Source organism: Apodemus sylvaticus, chromosome 11 (genome assembly GCF_947179515.1).
Source record: "Apodemus sylvaticus chromosome 11, mApoSyl1.1, whole genome shotgun sequence".
NCBI lineage: Eukaryota > Metazoa > Chordata > Mammalia > Rodentia > Muridae > Apodemus > Apodemus sylvaticus.
In genome coordinates, this window is record NC_067482.1 from 83243258 (window position 1) to 83255356 (window position 12099).

Here is a 12099-nt window from a genome sequence, read left to right on the forward strand (position 1 = left end):
TTTTCTTGGTTATATAGCAGTCAGAAATTCTGCAACTAGAAACGGATGCTTGGTGCATGATTAGTGGGACTGAGTTCTACAGCCTTGTGCCTTTTGACACAAGGGCCAGGATCTCTTGAGTAGGCTCCCAGCCTTCTGCTTCTCAGAAACCACACTGAGAGAACAGATAGGGGAGGTCATAGAAGAACATATGAGAAAATAAACACAGCAAGTTTCCCTGCCAGGTCCTGGCAACTTGTCTTGCAGCCGTCTCAGCTCTTAGACATTCATTTAAAGAAGAAAAAAGGAACAGTTTGCACCAAATCCTGATCTTTCTGTCCCCTTTCCTCCAATTTTCAGGAGAAATAAACCAAAACTGAATGCTCAGACGGTTGTTCAGTGAACCCACAGAATATCAGGTGCTGATTCAGGTTTAAAGGCAGGGTGAGAACATGCCTTCTCCTTTAACCTTCTTCCATTTATACTTGATCCAATGTTGCTAAAATGTTCATAATCAGAAAGGAGACAATACACCAAAGCCCATGCTCTGGTAACATCTCAGATCATCTGGCACTGGGAAGAGGGAGTGGGATCCTCAAGGAAGACAAACTGGCTTTGCTAATAAGAAAACATCAGCTGTTGAGTACAAGACACCAAACAAGTCAGAGGATCTCTTCATGATGCTGCCCAGATTGGCTGGGTCCACTGATTGCTTTCAGAGACTAGATTTGACAAATTCTTGCACACTTGGGTGACAAAAGAAAAGACCATTCAGAGCCAAGATTGTTGGGCAAGAAGAGGCACAGTGGTCAAGGCTCACTCAGAAGCAGGAAAAGTATCAAACCAATTTTAAACTCATTCAAACAGGTAAGTCCCAATGGAGAAGTGAAAATTTGCACTTCTGGAGGTGGAGAACAGCTGGCTAAGGTTAGAATCCCAGACACTAGAGTGTCAAGTGTGGGGAGGTCAGCCACATAGTCAAAAATATGCAGCTGTTCTGGTGTGTGTGTCTGTGTGTGTGTGTGTGTGTGTGTGTGTGTGTGTGTGTTATGTGTGCTGCGGTCTTGTGTGAATATGTGTTTATGGGTGTATGTGTATATGTGTGAATATGTGCTTATGTGTGTATGTGTATATGTGTTTGTACGTGCATGTGTGCACATAAGTATGCACCGTGAGCTTGTGAGTGTGTGTGTGTGATATTGTGATTTTAAGTCAGTAAATGTTCAATTCTTGCACATTTCAAGGGAGATGCTTTCTATACTGTGAAGTAGAGAATTGAGGCTCAAGGAACTCATGCAGTCTTTCTAGAGTCTTAGGAAGATCTAGACCCCTCCCCCCACCCCCACTGCCACCCCCTACCCCCACCCCCCACCCCCCACCCCCCACTCCCCACCCCTGGAGAACAAGAGACTCAGTATCCTCTAGAAGCACACACACACACACAAATTATCTTGGCTTTAGAGACTGGAAATCAGGCTACAGATGCTGAGTAGCTCCAGGTGTGGGCCCTGAACAGACAGGAGACCGCAACCACCTGTGTTTCATGCATATGATGACTTGTCACAAGGTGCCAAGCCCAAGAGCGAACACTCAAGTACCAATATCAAGTCTTTAAGAGGGGCTCAATCTCCCTTAGAGGGAGGCTGCACTAGAAGCAAGGGCTTCAGTGTGTGCTCTGAGAATGAAGCTCAGCGTCCCTTTTGCAGAACTAAGGACAGCAGAGCATTTCTGCCACTTCAGCCTGTGCTCATCCAAAAACAGCTGCAGAGGCTTGGCTGCACCCGCACTGAGCTTATCGGAGATTGCTGCCAGAAGTTTAATGAGATACTTACACCCATTCCACGGGGGAACCTAAACAAGGAGGTTAGGCAAATGATTTATTTAGCTTTCTGGACTTAACCCCAAGAGAGCACATTGCCCATGATAATGAGAAGCTAAAAGATCACGAATTCTTGCAAAATTGAAAGATTGTCGAACCACTTTGTCAAGATTCGGCTCAGAAGATGGTTGCCTCTAGTGAAAGGCAACCCGGCTTCACTCTTCAAAAGATGTCCCAAGAAAGTGAGTACTGGCTGCCCTCTTAAGGCCCAAGTAGCTTCCAGCTAAGAGAAAACTCCTTATATACATTGAGCTTCACAGGCCTCTAAACACAGCCTTGCTCACGGCTCTGCTTGGCCAAGCTATTGAATAGCTGGTTTCATTCTTTGTGAAACACACTTTAAGTCCTCACTTAAAGAAATGTCTGACTTTTTTCTTTAGACTAAACTAGCCCAAATTTTCAAGGACACTTTTGTTTGCCCCCCATCAAAGAGCAGCTTTCTGTTACAGACCAAAGTTCCTGAAAGATAGAGGATGAAGAGTAAGGGTGAAGTCGCTTAGCATATCCAGGCTCAGCCAAGGCAACTGGGCAGCAGCACACCAGGCCACAGAAAGCCAGGAGAACATGTTGTCTGAAGCCCCCAGGGAGCAAGATAAGGAAATAGATGTTGACAGTAGAAGAAATCTAAGGTGCTCTTCAGCCCAGGGCATATATGCAGTGGGATGCTGGAGGCTGATGGATCCTTAATTTCCATTGATGCTCTTGTCTGAGACAAGGCAGTTGGGCATTAGTATCAATCTATGCAGCCTCCTGTTAATCTGCCTGTAACCATATCTGTCTTCTTCCTATCGAGGACACACAACGACTGATTTGTTGCCCCAGTGACTGCATTCTCCACCTTTTGCAGGGTCCTCACCATGCCTCCTCACTCATGCCCAACCCTCCTGCATTTCTACGCAGGATTCATGGTTATAGCAGACCTCAGAAATGTAACACTGAAAACCCTGTTGTTCATAAAGTAGTAACAAGAACTTTAGCAAGCAGGGTACTAAAAGCTTCCCAGGCTTGAACCTTGGCTCCCAGAAAACAACCACCATTTCATGGAGCCATGTGATTTGCTATGACATCACAGACTTGAATTAAACATATTAAAGGGCAATACAGGGAGAGAGCCTGGCATACAGTACAGAAGCATAGAGCCCCAAGGAGCTGCCCCAGCTTCCCCCACTCTTCATCTTCAAGAAGAAAGCTTGTTCGATTACGCATGAGCCACTCCACACTCCCTGTCTACTGACCGGCTCTGGATTTGTTCTGGGTCACAGAATGTCCCTTGGACATAGGTCCAGCAGCAGGGCTTTGAGTTGTACAAAGGAACATCTGAAATCTGCACCAGGTTGCGGTCTTAACTGAGATGATGAGTAATGTTGTGAAGAGGGTGTCTTAAAATCTGTTCCTGCTCCAACTAATAGAAATTCCCAGACCTCACACCCTAACAGTGAAGTTGGGACACAAGTGTGAAGAGCCCAAAGCATCATTCCTCACATCAGGAAGCAGATTATTGCCACACCTGTATCTAATGACCAGGGGAGCTACACCTGGGGATTTCACAAGGCTGTCACCCAGAGGATTATGTATCCTACCTGTCACAATAGTATAGAAGACGCAATGGGGGGGGGGGTGACGGTTTGCACATGCTTATCCCAGGGAATGGCACTATTGGAAGGTGTGGCCTTGTTAGAGGAAGTGTGTCACTGTGGGAGTGGGCTTGGATATCTGCCTCTTAGTTGCCTGAGGATGCCTAGTCTGTTCTTGGCTTCCTTCAGATGAAGATGTAGACCTCTCAGCTCTGCTTGTACCATGCCTGCCTGAATGCTGCCATATTCCTGCCTTGATGACAATGGACTGAACTTCTGAGCCTGTAAGCAAGCCCCAATTAAATGTGGTCATTTATAAGAGTTGCCTTGGTCATGATGTCTGTTCACAATGGTAAAACCCTAACTAAGACAGGGGGGGTCAAGCAATTTGCCCAAGGAAACAAAGCTAGTAAATCATAGAGTCTCAAATGGGCCCTTTGTCTCTATGTCATGGATGGTAGCCTGTTGTTACAGGATATTCATAGATAAAAATCTGTAACTAATATTTGGGAATGTGGAGTAAATGTAGGTACCTTTAGGGTTATTTTAACATGTAAAGAAAATCCTAACTTTCAGTGAACCTGATGCGATATGTTAGGCCCTTCAGAGTTCAAACACATTTACATTTGAGGGACAGGTTTGAGACAATCTATGTGGATCATACTAGACTTAAACTGAGGATTCTCTTGCCTCAGCCTCAGAATTTTGGGGTTTTAAATGCTGGCCACTAAGGTCAACCTTCAGACACATTTGTTTGTTTGTTTTTTTAATATTTTTATTTTCCATATTCTTTCCAAATGATTTCCCCTTTCCCAGATCCCCCCTCCCCATATGTCCCATAAACCTTCTTCTCTCCACCCATTCTCCAATCACCTCCCTCCTTTTCCTCTGTCCTTATATTCCCCTCCAACCCTAGATCAATCCTTTCCAGGATCAGGACTCTCTCCATACTTCTTCATGGAAGTCATTTGATATGCGATTTGTGCCTTGGGTATTCAGAGCTTCTGGGCTAATTAATATCCACTTATCAGAGATTGCATTCCATGTGTATTCTTTTGTGATTGGGTTACCTCACTTAAGATGATATTTTCCAAATCAAACCATTTGCCTAAAAATTTTGTGAATTCATTGTTTCTAATTGCCGAGTAGTATTCCATTGTGTAAATATACCCCATTTTCTGTATTCATTCCTCCTTTGAGTGACATCTGGGTTCTTTCCAGCTTCTGGCTATTATAAATAAGGTGGCTATGAACATAATGGAACATACGTCTTTATTGAATGCTGGGAAATCCTTTGGGTACATGCCCAGGAGAGGTATAGCAGGGTCCTCCAGAAGTGTCATGTCCAGTTTTCTGAGGAAGCGCCAGACTGATTTCCAAAGTGGTCCTACCATCTTACAGCCCCACCAGCAGTGGAGGAGTGTTCCTCTTTCTCCACATCCTTGCCAACACCTGCTGTCTCCTGAGTTTTTTACCTTAGCCATTCTGACTGGTGTATGGTGAAATCTCAGGGTTGTTTTGATTTGCATTTCCCTAATGACTAATGATGTTGAGCACTTCTTAAGGTGCCTCTCGGCCATCCAAATTTCTTCAGGTGAAAATTCTTTGTTTAGATCTGTACCCTATTTTTAATAGGGTTATTTGGTTCCCTGGGGTCTAACTTCTTGAGTTCTTTGTATATATTGGATATTAGCCCTCTAGCAGATGTAGGGTTGGTGAATATCCTTTCTCAATTTGTTGGTGGCTGTTTTGTCCTTTTAACCATGTCCTTTGCCTTACAGAAACTTTGTAATATTATGAGGTCCCATTTGTCAGTTCTTGATCTTAGAGCATAAGCTATTGGTGTTCTGTTCAGGAATTTTTCCCCTGTGCCTATGTCCTCAAGGATTTTCCCCAGTTTCTTTTCTATTAGTTTCAGTGTGTCTGGTTTTACATGGAGGTCCTTGATCCACATGGAGTAGAGTTTAGTACATGGAGATAAGAATGGATCAATTAGCATTCTTCTCCATGCTGACCTCCAATTGAACCAGCACCATTTGTTCAAAAGGCTATCTTTTTTCCACTGGATGTTTTCGGCTCCTTTGTCGAAGATCAAGTGACCATAGCTGTGTGGATTTATTTCTGGGTCTTCAATTATATTCCATTGGTCCACTTGTCTGTCACTGTGCCAATACCATGCAGTTTTTAACACTATTGCTCTGTAGTATTGCTTGAAGTCAGGGATACTGATTCCCCCAGATTTCTTTTGTTGTTGAGAATAGTTTTAGCTACCCTTAATTTTTTGTTATTCCAGATGAATTTGAGAATTGATTTTTCTAACTCTGTGAAGAACTGAGTTGGGATTTTCATGGGGATTGAGTTGAATCTGTAGATTGCTTTTGGCAAGGTGGCCATTTTAACTATATTAATCCTGCCAATCCAGGAGCATGGCAGATATTTCCATTTTCTGAGGTCTTCTTAGATTTCCTTCTTCAGAGATCTGAAGTTCTTGTTGTATAGATCTTTCACTTGTTTGGTTAGAGTCATACCAAGATACTTTATATTGTTTGTGGCTATTGTGAAGGGTGTCATTTCCATAACTTCTTTCTCAGCCTGCTTATCCATTGAGTATAGGAAGGCAACTTATTTGCTTGAGTTGATTTTATAACCAGCCACATTGCTGAAGCTTTCAGCTGAAGGAGTTCTCTGGTGGAGGTTTTCTGGTCACTTAAGTAGACTATCATGCCATCTGCAAATAGTGATAATTTGACTTCTTCCTTTCCGATTTGTATCCCCTTGTCTAATTGCTCTAGCTAGAACTTCAAATACTATATTGAAAAGATATGGAGAGAGAGGACAGCCTTGTCTAGTTCCTGATTTTAGTGGGATTGCTTCAAGTTTCTCTCCATTTAGTTTGATGATGATGATACCGGTTTGCTGTATATTGCTTTAACGATGTTTAGGTATGGGCCTTGAATTCCTGTTCTTTCCAAGACTTTTAGCCTGAAAGGATGCTGAATTTTGTCATATGCTTTTTCTGCAGCTAATGAGATGATCATATAGTTTTTGTCCTTTGCGTTTGTTTATGTAGTGGATTGCATTGATGGATTTCCTTATATTGAACCATCCCTGCATCCCTGGGATGAAGCCTACTTGATCATGGTGGATGATCATTTTGGTGTGTTCTTGGATTCAGTTGGCAACTTAATTAAGTATTTTTGAATCAATATTCATAAGGGAAATTGGCCTGAAGTTCTCTTTCTTTGTTGGATCTTTGTGTGGTTTTGGTATCAGAGTAATTGTGGCTTCATAGAACGAGTTGGGTAGAGTTCCTTCTGTTTCTATTTTGTGGAATAGTTTGAAGAGTATGGGTGTTAGGTCTTCTATGAAGGTCTGAAAGAATTCTGTACTGAAGCCATCTGGTCCCGTGCTTTTTTTGGTTGGGAAACTTTCCATGACCCTTTTTATTTCTTCAGGTGTTATGGGACTGTTTAGATGATCTATTTGATCCTGATTTAGTTTTGGTGTCAGATATCTGTCTAGGAAACTGTCCATTTCCTCCAGATTCTCCAGTTGTGTTGAATATAGGCTTTTGTAGTAGGATCTAATGATTTTTTTGCATTTCCTCAGTTTCTGTTGATATATCTCCCTTTTCATTTCTAAGTTTGTTAATCTGGATACTGTCTCTGTGCTCTTTCGTTAGTCTGGCTAAGGGTTTATCTATCTTGTTGATTTTCTCAAAGAACCAGCTCCTGGTTTTGTTGATTCTTTGTATGGTTCTCTTTGGTTCTACTTGATTGATTTCGGCCCTGAGTTTGATAATTTCCTGCTTTTTACTCCTCCTGGGTGAAATAGCTTCTTTTTGTTCCAGGACTTTTATGTGTGTTGTTAAGCTGTTAGTGTATGCTCTTTCCATTTTCTTTTTGTTGGCACTCAGGGCTATGAGTTTTCCTCTTAACACTGCTTTCATTGTGACCCATAGATTTGGGTATGTTGTGAATTCATTTTCGTTAAATTCTAAAAAGTCTTTAATTTCTTTATTTCTTCCTTGACCAAGGTATCATTAAGTAGAATATTGTTCAGTTTCCACGTGTATGTGGGTTTTCTGTTGTTTTTGTTGCTATTGAAGACCACTTTTACTCCATAGTGATCTGATAGGAGGCATGGGATCAGTTCAATCTTCTTATATTTGTTGAGGTCTGTCTTGTGACCAATTATATGGTCGATTTTGGAGAAGGTACCATGAGGTGCTGAGAAAAAGGTATATTCTTTTGCTTTAGGATAAAATGTTCTATATATATATCTGTTAAATCTAATTGGTCCAAAGCTTCAATTAGTTTCACTGTGTCCCTGTTCAGTTTCTGTTTTCCTGATCAGTCCATTGAGGAAAGTGCATTGAAGTCACCCACAATTATTGTGTTAGATGCAATGTATGCTTTGAGCTTTAATAAAGTTTCTTTTATGTGCCCTTGCATTTGGAGCATAGATGTTCAGGACTGAGAGTTCTTCTTCTTGTATTTTTCCTTTGACCAGCAAGAAGTGTCCCTCAGAGTCTCTTTTGATGACTTTGGATTGAAAGTCAATTTTATCTGATATTAGAATGGCTACTCCAGCTTGTTTCCTGAGACTGTTTGCTTGTAAAATTGTCTTCCAGCCTTTTACTCTAAGGTAGTGTTTGTCTTTGACAATGAGGTGTGTTTCCTGTATGCAGCAAAATGTAAGGTCCTGCTTACATATCCAGTCAGTTAGTCTATGTCTTTTATTGGGGCATTGAGCCCATTGATGTTAAGAGATATTAATGAATAGTGATTATTACTTCCTGTCATTTTTGATGTTATTTTTTAAATTTGATTGGTTATCTTCTTTTGGGTTTGATGAAAGAAGGTTACTGTCTTGCTTTTTCCAGGGTGTAGTTTCCCTCCTTGTATTGGAGTTTTCCTCCCATTATTCTTTGTAGGGCTGGGTATGTGGATAGATATTGGGTAAACTTGGTTTTGTCATGGAATATCTTAGTTTTTCCATCTATGGTGATTGAGAGTTTTGCAGGGTATAGAAGTTTTGGCTGGCATTTGTGTTCTCTTAGAGTCTGCATGAGATCTGCCCAGAATCTTCCAGCTTTCATAGTCTCAGGTGAAAAGTCTGCTGTGATTCTGATAGGTTTTCCTTTGTATGTTACTTGCCCTTTTTCTCTTACTGCCTTTAATATTCTTTCTTTGTTTAGTACATTTAGGGTTTTGATTATTATGTGACGGGAAGTATTTCTGTTCTGGTCCAGTCTGTTTGGAGTTCTGTAGGCTTCTTGTATGTTCATGGGCATCTCTCTCTTTAGGTTAGGGAAGTTTACTTCCATAATTTTATTGAAGATATTTGATGGCCCCTTAAGTTGTAAATCTTCACTCTCATCTATGCCTATAATCCTTAGGTTTGGTCTTCTCATTGTGTCCTGGATTTCCTGGATGTTTTGGGTTACAAGCTGTTTTGCATTTTGCATTTTCTTTAGCTGTTGAGTCCATGGTTTTTATGGTATCTTCAGCATTTGAGATTCTTTCTTCTATCTCTTATATTCTGTTGTTGATATTTGCATTTATGTCCCCTGATTTCTTTCCAAGGTTTTCTATCTCCAAGGTTGTCTCCCGTTGAGTTTTCTTAGTTGTTTCTACTTCTGATTTTAGATCATGGATGGTTTTGCTTAGCTCCTTCACTTGCTTGTTTCTGTTTTCCTGTAATTCTTTAAGAGATTTTTGTGTTTCCTCTTTCATGACCTCAGCCTGTTGACCAAAGTTCTCCTGTATTTCTTTAAGTGATTTTTGTGTTTCCTCCTTATTGGCTTTTGTATTCTCCTGAATTTCTTTCAATGATTTTTGTGTTTCCCTTTTAAGGGCTTCTAACTCTTGATCCATTTTCTCCTGAATTTCTTTAAGTATGTCCTTCATGTGTTCCTCTACCAGCATCATGACCATTGATTTTAAATCCAAATCTTGTTTTTCTGGTGTGATGGGGTATCCAGGACATGCTGTTAAAGGAGAATTGGGTTCAGATGCTGCCATATTGCCTTCATTTCTGTTAGTGATGTTCCTGCATTTGCCTTTTGCCATCTAGTTCTCACTGGTGTTAGTTGGTCTTGTTGTCAATGCTGGACTCACCAGTACAAGCTGCCTCTTCCCAGCTGGCCTCTGGTGCACAGCTGACCTCCTGCACTGCCTGGTGACAGGGTGCTGTGGCCCAGGCTGTTCAGATCCCTAAGCAGACATCTGAAGGCTCCTGCCAGGGGCCTGCTGAACTCACCAGAGCACACTGCCTTCTCCCAGCCAGCCTCCCGGGTGACCCTCTGGCCTCTTGCAGGGCCTGGAGACATGGTGTTGTAGCCCAGGTTGTTGTGGATCCCAAAGTGGAGATCTTCAGGCTCCCGCCAGAGGCCTCAGGACTGGAGCCTAAGTTCTGTGGGGCAGGACCCACGGAAGCAAGCTGTGTCCTCCCAGCCTGCCTCCAGGTGCACATCAGGCCTCTTGCACTTCCTGGAGACCGAGTGCTGTGGCCCAGGCTGTTCAAATCCCAAAGCAGACATCTGAAGGTTCCCACCCAGGGCCTGCTAGACTCACCAGAGCACACTGACTCCTCCCAGGTGGCCTCCCGGGATCCCCTCTGGCCTCTTGCAGGGCCTAGAGACATGTTGTTGTAGCCCAGGCTGTTCTGGATCCTGAAGCAGAGATCTGAAGGCTCCTGTCAGAGGCCTCAGGACTGAAACCTAAGCTCTGTGGGACCAGACCCACAGGAGCACGCTGTGTCCTCCCAGCCTGCCTCAAGGTGCACAGCAGGCCTCTAGACACATTTGTAATTGAAACCTGTATTAACATATTAACATATTTGTAGATTCACAATGGCAGGGTGATCCTTCACAGCCTACACATTGTTTCTCTGCATTTCACAAAACTACAGTCCAGTGTCACAACCTAGATAGTAACATTGGTAAAAGCCACAAATCAGAATACCTCTGTTTACTTGTATTCATTGTTTGTCTACTTCTATTATGTAACTGCCCTCAGTTACCTCGAACAGGTTACCTGGAAGAGAAGCTGGGGATGTATGAGAAGATGGTGAAAATAGATCAAGACCCAAACAGCACCTGCTGTTCAAGGTCTCAAGGTTTAATGGAGGACTCCAAATACATAAGCAGAGGAAAACCCTTCCTCCAAAGGCTGGAAACTCTCTGAAGAACTGAAGAACTGGTTCAGTTGTTCCACAGGTGGCTAGTGTTTCTCAGGAAACTGCAGGTCCTTGAAGAACAATGGGCTTCATCTTTGTCTGAGTGCACCACCCTAGGTGGAAGGGATTGTTGGCTAACACAGGAGTTCCTGCTCAAAGGCAAGAAAAGGAACTTCACCTTGGTTGATGTCAAGTTCCTGTCAGGTGGCATGGCACCCCAATAAGGCTCTCTACACTATTACTTGTGTGAACTCCTGCAACTATGACAAGAAATACCCACTTTTTGTGATAGAAGGTTTCTCGTTAGCTTGAAAGTCACCAAGCAGTCAAAGCTGACTGAATTGTGAGTCCTGGGTATTTATCTGTATCCACCTCCACGGCTTTACATTACAAACATGCACCGATATACCCAGTGGTGGATTTTGTTTATGTTTTGTGTTTGGTCAGTTGGTTGGTTGGTTGCTTGGTTGCTTGGTTGGTTTGTTGGTTTTCCACATGTGTTTAGGAATTGGACTCATATCTTCACAGTTGCAAGGCAAACATTTTACCAACTGGCCATCTCTCTAGCCACAGTGAGGATTTCTCTGTACTTGAAAGTCTAGGCTAAATGTGGACATTCTCCAACAGCTAACCTTCTAGAGAATCCAGCCAGTAGAGAGACATAAAATACAAAACCAAGATGAGTTTCAGACAGTACTCAGTGTTATCATGAAAATAAAACAGCTAAGGTGGGGAGTTAGTGGATAGGCATGGAGGGTATGGCTTAGATTCAGCCACTGGCACAAAAAACGGACAATGAAAACATTGCCTTGTCTCAATGTTTGGATATCCTTGGAAACTAGAGCCTGCTAGTAAATCTAGAAGAAGAAAAACTCCTGGTTTCTAACCTTGCCCCTGACATTCAATAGCTGTGCAAGTTCAGATAAATCATTTCTCCAATTATAGTTTTCTATGTAAAATAAATGTAGTCATGAAACGGTATATTTCATGAGTTCTAAGGGTGAACTGTAGGCTAAAGTTGTCCACAGAAGAATCAGTTAAGGCTGCACTAAGAGTTGGCAGAAAACATTTAACTTACCACTTCAAATCATGTCATGTTCCAGACATTACTCCCAAAAGTCACCCTGTGCATAGGTATTGTCATTAAAAAGGCCAAGAGTTAGACTTAAACATACACGTGTGTGCACACAGCAAAAACTAGTATACTTTCAAAGATAACAAGATCTATATTATTTTAAACCTCTGTTAAGTAAATAAAGGCCTTTTATGTATACTTAATAATATCAGGCAGGCTTTCCCAAGATCTTACATGGAGAACATGTGTGGTGTGTGTGAGAGAGAAAGGCATATGATACTCTCAGAAGGAAGAGGAAGAGGGAAACCAAGGTCACTCCTCATCTAAGGGGCAGGGGAGGGGCTAACTTGACTTGCAAACACAAGGTGTAAGAGTGAGAGAGATTGTTACACCACAGGTTTTGTTATCAC

At 42.2% G+C, this 12099-nt stretch overlaps 1 long non-coding RNA gene across 1 annotated transcript; it reads left to right on the top strand.

Moving 5' to 3' along the window:
• Window positions 1-404: 404 nt before the first annotated feature.
• On the top strand, window positions 405-10990 carry LOC127696306 (uncharacterized). The gene is made up of 3 exons (XR_007980210.1): window positions 405-846; window positions 3622-3716; window positions 10455-10990. It is a non-coding gene; the product is annotated as an uncharacterized LOC127696306 (long non-coding RNA).
• The last annotated feature ends 1109 nt before the right edge of the window (window positions 10991-12099 follow it).